At 38.5% G+C, this 11520-nt stretch overlaps 1 pseudogene; it reads left to right on the forward strand.

The window, feature by feature from the left end:
* The first annotated feature begins 10279 nt into the window (after window positions 1-10279).
* Window positions 10280-11302, forward strand: LOC102501958 (40S ribosomal protein S6-like; annotated as a pseudogene).
* The last annotated feature ends 218 nt before the right edge of the window (window positions 11303-11520 follow it).

Below are 11520 nucleotides of genomic sequence, written 5' to 3' on the forward strand. Positions count from 1 at the left end.
ATCATGGAAACTATCACCAGCATCCAGAAAATCAAGAAGTACAAGAGCTGCAGGGACTCTCCTTCAGTTATCTCAGCTGTCTGCACCACCAAAGTGGGTTTTCTGAGGACCCTCAGAAGTCACTGCCGAAACCTCAGGTCTGTATCTACCAAGGACCCCGTGCCTCCTTACTACCACCAGAGCAGTAATGATGCCTTTCTTCAACCCGTTAAATACCATGCAAGTGTTTCATATTGGAGGACTCCAAACTAGAGTACTGCTTATGATGAATCTAGGAAGTGGAACCATTATGCTTCTAAGTCTCACTTCCAGGGTGAGTATAGAAAGCAGTGCACTGGACCAGCAGTTAGCATAATGGCTATGTCGCTGGACTCCCACGTAGTCGACCGCGGTTCGTGTCCCGGACCTGGTGGCTTAAAACTCACACCAGGTGCGTGTGCGTGCATGCCCAAGATCCCAAGAGGAGAATGGAGGAGAAGGGATTGCAGCATGGCCATCCCCCCTGGGGGGTGATTTCTCGCTTTCTGTCTCTCTGTCTCTGTCTGTCTGGCGAGCGCACGCACCCTATAGCAAAAACCTCTCAAAAAAAAAAAAGAAAAGAAAAGAAAAGAAAGCAGTGCACTGAGATGCGAAGAGGCTATCCTACCCAAGGTTGAAACCAGTGGGCTTGGTGTTCCTTCCCTCTGCTTCCTGCAGACAGACTAGAACCATTTGAATGTTCTATTCTCAAGAAGAGAACAAAGTATTCCCAGAGCCACCAGGCCACCAGTGGTTTTTTTTGTTTGTTTGTTTTGTTTTTGTTTTTGTTTTTTTAAGAGGTTTTTGCTATAGGGCGTGTGCGCTCACCAGACAGACAGAGAGAGGCATAGAGATAGAAAGCGAGAAATCACCCCCCAGGGGGGATGGTCACGCCGCAATCCCTTCTCCTCCATTCTTCTCTCAGGATCTTGGGCACGCACGCACACGCGCCCGGCGTGAGTTTTAAGCCACCGGGTCCGGGATGCGAACCACGGTCGACTACATGGGAATCCAGCGACATAGCCATTATGCAAACTGCTGGTCCCAAGGCCACCAGTGGTTTTAACAATCTTTTCTTTATGATGTTTATTTTACTTTTTTGCTATAGGGCATGTGTGCTCACTGCAAAGAGAGAGGGGGAGAGAGAGACAGACAGAGAAAGTGAGAAAGCCCTTGAAGGGGGAGGGTGGAGACCATGGCACAATCCCATCTTCCCCACTCTCCTGTCAGAATTTTGGGCATGCGTGCACATGCACCCAGTGTGATTTCAAGCTGCTGGGTCTGGTACCTAAACTGCACAGTCAGCCACGTGGAATCCGGTCACCTTAACTGCTCCTCCACCTGAACCCTTTATGATGTTTTTATTTTCTAAGTAAGGTAATCTCAGAGTCTCTTTTTACTAAAATTAGTTGATTTCTTTAAATAGTTAATTCTGCTAAAGTGGGTCTTTATGTATATAGCTCTCAAATGGCATCACAACTAAGACTTCAACAAATTTGAAAGTAAGGAGAAAACTAGTCTATAGGCATAAGTCAGACTAAAATTTTGCCAGGCTGAAACAAAACCCATCTTCGTAAAACTGGCATTACCATACACACCAGCAATTTCCTCTCCTGGAACTCTGAAAGCTTCCTAGCCTGTGACTCAGTTTCCTGCACGAAGGGGCTATTGCAACGGTAGTCAGGGGAGTCAGGGGAAGGAAATGCTTGCTCACCTTCGCTGTGTTTGGAATAAGCACTCCACATCAAAGAGGTGACTCACTCTGCCCACTTGCCAACCCTGAGCTTGTTTCCCACCACCCACCATCCTCCGCTGGCTATGCTGTTCTTGGCTGGAGAGGCCTTCCACCAGCAAGCCCAGGTCTGTGGAGTCTGGCACACTCACCTCTCTGGATGACGTGGCTTCCTGAGGTGGGTGCTTTGCAGGTTGGGACCTGAAAGCGACCACCAATTTTCCTGACCTGTGGTTCAAAGTATATGATTCAAAGTCAAGAAGCTTGGCTTTTACCTCCTTGAACACCACAAGGGGAAAGAGAATGACTTCATTTCCCTACTCCTGTTAACCCTAACTAAGTAACCTGAAAAATTTATTATTAGTACTTATTTTCATTGGTGTTGAAGAAACATGTGACTGTTGGCAGTCCCAGAAGCCATCAGGTTCCTTAGTGAGCTCCACAGCATTATCATGGTGTGGTGCAGATCGCAGGCATCTAGAAAATATTTGTTCTAGATGGATGGATGTGTCTCTCTGGATGGAAATCATCTTAGGGTTCATAACTTTGCTATATAGATTCCTAGAAAGAAAGAGTCCATACTTCCTTTAATAAAGTCCACTACCAGATTCAATATTGAGCAGAATGTGAATATAGAAAAATAAAGGGCTTTGGGATTCGTAGAGTTAGGCTTGAGTTGGAAACTCTGGGCAACAATCTCAAGTTCTAATCAAATCAACACAGCATGGTGCCGAAGGACTTTGGATTCAGATTGACCTGCTCTGGGATGTTGGAGGACCCCTTGTTAGCCATGTGACTGCGGGTACTTGGCTTCTCTAACCTTCGGTTTCCTTGTGCAATAAATAGAGTAATTAGGAAACGTTTCTCTCAAACTTGTTGGAAGGATTAAATACGACAATGCAAATAATGTTCTAAATGAAGAGCCTGTGGCACAATTAGCCTTTAATACATTTTAGTTACACTCTGAACCTATTTCCTAACGTGGAAAAAGAGAATGGAACATGCCATATTGTTCTGCAGAGGGATGTTACAGTTCAAATGAAGTAATATGAAGAAAGTGCCTCCCCAGTGTGATTCATTAGTTAACTCCTCTTAGCAGTAAGCCCATCCCCTTTTTCCAGCATTCAAATGAGGGCTTGCATCTGTTGTTTTTTTTGCATAATCCTTCACGATTTGCACATAGGTTCAACAGACCAGCGTTCAGAATGCTTACAGCACAACTACTTTCATTAATGATGACTATGAAAACCTGCATGCATTTAAGTATCATAGCCGTGGGTATTTTGCCAGTGAACAACCACATTGCCAGCTTTCCTACATCCATAGATATTTAGGAGAACTGTGGATTTACCATTGGCTAGGGGTATGGCTCTCTGTTTTGAGATAGTCTCAGGACTGACTGCTGTTAAAACCACACCTTCCAGCGCTGTCATTAGCAGTAGAATGACCTGCCCAGGTTGAGCAAAACTCCTCTTGCTCCTCTTTGCCTTTCAGGCAGCCAGTTAGATGTTTTTGGCCTGCTCTGCTAAATCATAATGCTTGTGGGGAATTTGGAGAAGAGTTGGTGTGAATGGGTTTATGTATTATCCAGATTGCCTCACCATTACTCAGTCAGTTGGAAAATTTCCAACCATTTCTATTTGATCCTAGTTACCTGAGGGATTTCAACTGACATCTGCTCTCAAAGCTCATTTGGAAAGAGCATGAGTATTACGTTTCATTCAGCAAACATTAAGCGAGAACCATTAGTAAGGAGCTGGTGCAAAATAGATGAAAGTTCCTTCTTATAAAAAGATTGATTTAGGTTCAAATCCCAGCTCCATCACTACTACCTGTATCACTCACAGCATGTCAATCTCAGAGCATCTCTTACTGATCTATAAAATAAAACTGTCTCTGCAATATTGTGAAGAACAAGAAATATTTGCTCTCATATAAACCCTTATGTAGTAATAACTATTCAATAAGTGGAAGCCATGATTAGTATAGTTTCCTTAACATTCTGAACTTTTCTAGCAAAAGAAAAACTGGTCAGTCCTCCCTATCTCATAAGGTTGTTATTAAATATAGAAAATGGGTAAGAAAGTGCTTTGTAAAACTACAAATGTAGTGTTACTGTAGTTATTTAGAGAGCAGACACTTAGAATCCAAGAAACACCGAAGGCTATACTAAATAGAGCAATCTCTCTTTGTTAGTATACAAGACAAGAAGACAAGAAAGGAATTAGCTTAAGGCATAACTAAGCATTTTTTACATACTTCTTACATTGATCCATCTTTGATATGTGTACTCATGACATTTGTAAAATAAATTTTGCCTGGTGGTGTTTTATTTATATGTACCTGTGTATGCTTGTCAGTATATATGTGACAGATGTGTGTGAGAGCATGCACATTAAACATTTTTATTTGACTGAATAGTTTTTATCGTATTGATTTTTTTTTTGAGAGTTTTTTGCTATAGGGCGCGTGCGCTCACCAGAAATACAGAGAGAGACAGAGAGACAGAAAGCGAGAAATCACCCCCCATGGGGGATGGCAACCCCGCAATCCCTTCTCCTCCATTCTCCTGGATCTTGGGATCTTGGGCACCCACACACACGCACCCAGCGTAAGTTTAAGCCACAAGGTCCGGGATTCGACCGGGTCCGGGAGTTCAGCGACATAGCCATTATGCTAACTGCTGGTCCCATCATCATACTGACTTTTAAGAAAGATTAGAATACAAGAGGGAAGAAGAAAAAAAGTCATATTTTGCTTATTATCTTACAAAAAAATTTTGTTGAGAGGCTTCTAGTGTAGAGTATGTGCACTCACCAGAAACACAGAGAGAGACAGAGAGACAGAAAGCGAGAAATCACCCCCCATGGGGGATGGCAACCCCGCAATCCCTTCTCCTCCATTCTCCTCGCGGGATCTTGGGCATGCACGCACACGCACCTGGCGTGAGTTTAAGCTACCGGGTCTGGTACTCGAACTGTGGTCGACTACATGGGAGTCCAGCGACATAGCCATTATGCCAACTGCTAGTCCCAATCTTACAACAAATTTTTTTCAGGAAAGTTTAACATAGCAGAAAAAAAAGGAAGTTTAAAAATATCACCTGTAGTCTAGTGACTAAGGGAGCTGGATCTCACATGGACAACTGTAGCTCAAATACCAGCCCAAATCCTGAAGGATGGAGAATGAAGGAAAAGAGATTCTGACATGTCCACACACATTGGAGGGTGATTTCTCCCTCTCTCTGTTTCTCTCTCTAGTGAGTACTCATGCCCTCTGGCAATTAAAACAAAACTTTAATATCACTAGTTGCATTCATTTATATATTGTATCCAAGATTTTCAAGGTATAGAGAAGTGCTTACATTAATACCTATTAATTCAATCTGTTCTTTAACTCTGAATAATGAATTACCATTTTAAACGCTGAGTTTCCTTACTAATCTGGGAAAATCCACACTTATTTGGAGAGGGAATTTATCCTCAGTTAATTGTCCTAGTTAATAAGCCCAACATTGGGGGCCAGCACATGACATGGTGGTTAAGGGTGTTATACTCCCACATGACAGACTGTGGTTCAGTCCTGGACCTGGCGGCTTGTTTGCTCACTTTCCATCCCTCTCTGGTCAAATTAAAATAAGATAAATCAAACAAATAAAGTTAAATAAAATAATTTTTTAAAAAAGCCCAATATTGGAATTGACTGTGACAACGTAGGCAATGTGAAAGGGAGGTGAATCGATTATTTGCGTAACTTGGGCAGTAAAGATAGCTGATGTAGGTATGTAACTCAGTCCTCCAAGTTTTGTGGTTAAGTTTTATTTGCCTACCTTGCCCAGGTAATTACATTAAATTTCCACATCACTTGGCTGAGTAGACAAGGTGAAGATGTTTAGCTCAGAGGGTTAAGAAAACCTTACTTGCATAATTGGTATTCTGTCTTCAAAACATCTATCCATGTATGCGTAACCAAATATTTGCCTGAACGTGCCTTTTGGAGTTTCTTAGATTGGTTGATATTTGCCATCCATGACTTTGACATTTTACAAACCTTCCTCACTCTCTCCTCTTCCTTACTTGCCTCTCCCTTTCTCTTTTTTCCTTCCAGTTGTTTTTCATAAAATTTTATAATGCTAGACTTTGATAGAACTGTAACAATCATAACTAATATTTCTCAAATTTCATTCATTCCTATGCAGCATTCATAGATTTTAGTTTCTCTAGTTATTTAATTAAAAACAGATTTCCTTTAAAAAAAGTGAAAATACCTACTTAGATACCTTCTAAAAATACTACATTGGGGCCAGCTTCTGGAATGGTGATTAAGACTGAGGGATCTCATATAGCCAGTCATGCAGTCTGAGTCCCAGACTTATTAAGAAATGTACCAGAAATGTGTACTTGTGCCCAATATCTGAAAAAGAGGGAAATACTGAGAAGGAATTGCAGCATGACCATGCCCCACAGACGTGCTTTCTTACTTTCCCTCTCTCGCTTTCTCGCTTTCTCCTGTGAGCACACCACCCCTCTGGTAAAATTGAAACAAACAAACAATGAACTATGTTCAAGAATCATGGATTTAATATGCTAATCTTTTCCTCACAAACTATAAAAAAAAAGTACAACAAATCTAGTTTGTACATGTACCACCTAAAGCATGTCATTTAACTTAGCGAAACATTATTCTAGTTCAACCTGCAGATGAAAATACAGAGGCCCAGAAAAGCATCATTATGTTTTCTAGAGCCAGTAACAAGTAGAGTTAATATTTGAAACCATGCTTTTAGACCCTTAAATCCAGGCCCATCTTGGTTATCTAGTTGGCAAACCTGTAAGACATAGTCGATAACCAAAATGTTACAGAAAATTCATCAGTGACAAAGTAATGAAAATAGCCCGTCTTCCTATTTATTTGTCCTTAAATAACTCCTAGGCCACCAGGTAAAACTAATGCTTTAAGACATTGGTCTTTGGGCCGGCAAGTGGCATGGTGATAAAAGCACTGGTCTCCAACATGGCCGACCATAGTTTGGGTCCTGGACCTGGCAGCTTGCTTTCTTTCTTTCCCTCTTTCTGTCTCTTTTTAGTGAGCACATATGCCCTATTGCAAAATAAATAAATAAATACATAAATACATTAATTACTTAAATTAAATAAATAATTCTTAAAAAATAATAAAAGGCAGTGGTCCTCAACACAAAACTGATCTAGGAGTTCACAAAGACTTTCCAAGAGCTTGAGTAGTGTAAAGGATATTTTCAGAGCCGTGATTTTTCCATGAATTCTTCCCTAAAAAGAGTCTGTAATTAAGGCATTCCTACTCATAATCACCTGCTTATAAAAGAAGATCACACTTTTTATCCACCTGGAATTGCATTATGATGCATTGTCTTTGAGAACACTTCAGCAGTGACACCAAATGCATGGAAAAATGACAATATTGCACCATGATGGTGTAGGCGTGGAAGAGGGAAAGAATTTCATGTCTAGGTAACAAATCACAGTTTTTCGCTTGCCACAAAAATAAGAAGGGCTAAACAAATTTTCAGTTGATAGCTAATAAAACTTTTGTTTGGTTGATAAGTAATTTCAGCACGAAAGTTGTACAAAAGTCCAAGAATTATGTTTCGCAACTTTAATAAAAATTATTTTATTACCATCTACAAATAAAGCATATTGTGTGTGTGCATGCCCTTCTAGCGTTTTCCTCCATTAAAGTGACAAACAAGAATAGGATTAATACTATTCTCTAAGTCATTCTAGCAATAAGTAATATTTATATGTAGATCTATGGGGAGAAAACCCAGCCCTCTCCATCTCATTTATATACTTTTCCATTGTATTTACTTTAATATATTTACAAATATTTTAATATTTTAGTATTATTATAGTAAATATAATTCAATAATATAATCTATTTTACTCAGCTGTTCCCTAATAATAATGAAATTAATACTTACTCTCAAAAATATTTTTAATATTTAAAATCTGTTAAGAAATTTAAAAATAAAATCAAATTTATATTTTTACTGAAAAGAAGCAAACAAGTCATTAGCATACTTTCAAGAGTAAAATATGAATTAAATGTTCTAAAATTAGGCTAACTTCTGATGAAGAAGGGAAATGGAAAAATAAGTTCAAAAATAAAAGAAAAAAGTAAAATTTCCTATTGTTAAAAAAGAGCACATTTACAAATTGCTGAGTTATTTAGATTGCTAATTGCAGGGATTCAAATCATTTGGTATCTAAATTCCATAGGATGCATTTTAAAATTATTTAACCATTTCATTTTAAAAGGTTAATGTTTAAAATAAGTTGGAACATTTAGAATTTGAAATTATTGACATTCTGAATAAGTTTTAGAGGTAACCTTAAACTTTTGGGAGGAGTTAGATTCTCACATTCATTTAGGCATACACAAATGGAAAGTTTGAAGACCATTGCTTTCAAGGCTGGAATCGATTTCCTGGCTACAGAATGCTCCGCAGAGAATCCTCAGCTTAGCACTAGTTTCCCAGAAATAAATGCATAGTAACCGTCCAAAGGAGCACTCTAGCCTTAGGACACTGCCAGAATTCCCGAGACAGACGTTCGGGTTCGGACGTTTGGGGCCCAGGTGAGCCTGGATATTCTGTAGTGTTTATTTGTGTCAGACTAACATCTACAGGAAAATCCAAATTCTATTAGAAAAGGCTGCACCGATAAGAAAGAATTCTTCTCCAACTCCCTGTATCACTATAGAATGTAATCTCTTTATATTTACCAGATAAAATAAAATAGTTCTTTTCTATATTCTTATAAATGTTAGACAAATTCAGGGTAATAACCAAATTGGAAATCGTTTAAATAAGAAAAATAGTACCACACGTTTAAAATACATACATAAACATGAAAACAACTATGCACTTTTTAAAGTGCTGTGTAATCAAGGTATTGTTTAGTTACTAAAATTTTGAAGTTTTGTTTGGTACTAAAGTTCAGGCTGAAGTTGTTTTTAAAAAGAGTTGATTCAGAACTTAACACTTTGCTTTAGTGATACATATATCTAATTCTTCTTTACTAGGGAAAATAAAAATTGTGACCTATTCCAGCAACACTATGTTTTGTATCATGAAAAGCTTATAACCAAAGGATATGAGGTTTCTAATTTTCATGCTTTTTTTCTTTTTTTCTGTTTTTTTTGCAACAGCTAAAAAATAAAGGAAAGGAAAAAGTTCCCCATACATTTAAAATTAGTGGATTTAAAAATTATTATTAAAGTTCAAAACCCACTAAAAATGATCCCGTTTAAGTTAATAATGTTCTGATCAACACTTAAAAACGTTCCAATCTGTCTGTAGGATAAAGGCAGCTTTTCGTTACAAGTTCAGGGCACTATGAAATATAAATCTTATTCTGCCTGCTAACCTTGGACCATTCAAAAGTGGTTGACTTTTCTTTCCCAACAGCATTTATCTTCATTTTCAGAAAAATAAAACAAAAATGATGAAATTTAACACTACATGTGGGCATTTACATTCAGAATTTTACAGATCTGAGAATCTGGAAATAAATTTAATATGAACGTCAACATAATTCTTTGAAATGTCGTCTTTTCCACAATAAGCACAATTTTGCCTATACCACTCATAGTTTACTTCCAGACTATTTCCAAGAAGCCATGGAAACTATTATTATCAGAAGAAAAATAATAGAAAAAAATCTCATTTAAAAAATTTGCCTCTATTGTAGACGTAAAAGTGATTCATTATAAATATTATATTGCTTGAAAAATCAGAAACTGAGGAATTCTCCAGAGCAATGAAGAAGAGACATCATATATAAGTATGCATTGCTTTTGCAAATTGAAATGTCTTCAGATACTGTTGATTAAAAAAAATTGTCGACAATTCTTGGTTGTTTCATTTATGTTACCTCCCTCGATGATTTTTTAAAAATAGAACAGACCTTAATTCAACATTTTTATTGGTATCGCAAAGATGCAATACTCCAAATTTTGCTCTGATTAAAAGAAATCTCAGGATTAATCCAAAGAAAATAATAGGAAGACTTGATAGAAAAGATAGACAAGTAGGATGACATTATTCTGGATTTAATCTTAGGGTGGGTGCAGCACAATATTCAGGTCATTTACTTAAGAGAAAGGAAGAGACAAGTTATACCTTGCTTTTTTGATAAAAATCACACAGCGATTCATACTTCACTTAGTGTTTAAATTTGTATATTTATCTACAATGTTTACCATAACTGTGTTCCAGGTTGACTAAGATTTAATCACAACTGACTAAGCAAGTAGGCATGAAAGAAAAGAAACTGTAATTGTTACTCCCTTATGCATATCCTTACAATATTCAGGACTTTAGATTCATCTATTCCCTGTGGCTAATTTCATCTTACCTTTTCTGTGGAAGATAAATGAACTTGAGGCATAATAACGAAATCAAAATGCAGAAAATATTTAATAACCTCTCAAGTGTTGTCCAGTAATGGCTAAAAATTTTAATGGATTAAAAAAGCAAGATACTTCAAGATGAAGCTGAATATCTCCTTCCCTGCCACGGGCTGCCAGAAACTCATTGAAGTGGATGATGAATGCAAACTTCATACTTTTTATGAGAAGTGTATGGCCATAGAAGTTGCTGCTGACACTTTGGGTCAAGAATAGAAGGGTTATGTAGTCCGAATCAGTGGTGGAAACGACAAACAAGGTTTCCCCATGAAGCAGGGTGTCTTGCCCCATGGCCGTGTCCGCCTGCTACTGAGTAAGGGACATTCCTGTTACAGACCAAGGAGAACTGGAGAAAGAAAGCGTAAATCTGTTCGGGGTTGCATTGTGGATGCCAATCTGAGCATTCTCAACTTGGTTATTGTTAAAAAAGGAGATAAGAATATTCCAGGATTGATACTACGGTGCCTTGTTGCCTGGGGCCTAAGAGAGCTAGAATTTGAAAACTTTTCAGTCTCTAAAGAAGATGATGTCCACCAGTATGTTGTAAGAAAGCCCTTAAATAAAGAAGGTAAGAAACATAGGATCAAAGCACCTACGATTTGACATCTTGTGACTCCTCATGTCCTGCAACACAAACACTGGCGTATGGCTCTCAAGAAACAACATACTGGGGACCAGCAGTTAGCGTAATGGCTATGTCGCTGGACTCCCACGTAGTTGACCACGGTTCGTGTCCCGGACCCAGTGGCTTAAAACTCACGCTGGGCGCGTGTACGTGCATGCCCAAAATCCCGAGAGGAGAATGGAGGAGAAGGGATTGCGGCGTGGCCATCCTCCCTTGGGGGTGATTTCTCACTTTCTATCTCTCTGTCTCTCTGTCTGTCTGGCGAGCACACGTGCCCTATAGCAAAAATCTCTCCAAAAAAAAAAAAAAAAGAAACAACATACTAAGAAAAATAAGGAAGGAAGAGGCAGCAGAATATGCTAAACTTTTGGCCAAGAGAATGAAGGAGGCTAAAGAAAAACACCAAAAACAAATTGCCAAGAGACACAGGCTGTCCTCTCAGAGCTTTTCCGTCTAAGTCTGAATCCAGTCAAAAATAAGATTTTTATAAGAGAAACAAATGAGATCAGATCTCAAAAAAAAAAAACAGTATTTTTCAAATGTGTCAGGGAGAATTGACCTCTCTCACTCACTCTTCATAGGACCTAAGTCTACCCAGAGCTTTGCTCTGAAACTTTGGACTAAAGTAAAAGCCCTTATCCTAGTCAAGTGGGCCAGAAGGTCAAGAGAGTTGTACATGTAACTATTCACCCCTCTC

The sequence above is a fragment of the Tupaia chinensis genome, unplaced genomic scaffold, assembly GCF_000334495.1.
Source record: "Tupaia chinensis unplaced genomic scaffold, TupChi_1.0 Scaffold144450_1, whole genome shotgun sequence".
In the NCBI taxonomy this organism is placed as follows: domain Eukaryota; kingdom Metazoa; phylum Chordata; class Mammalia; order Scandentia; family Tupaiidae; genus Tupaia; species Tupaia belangeri.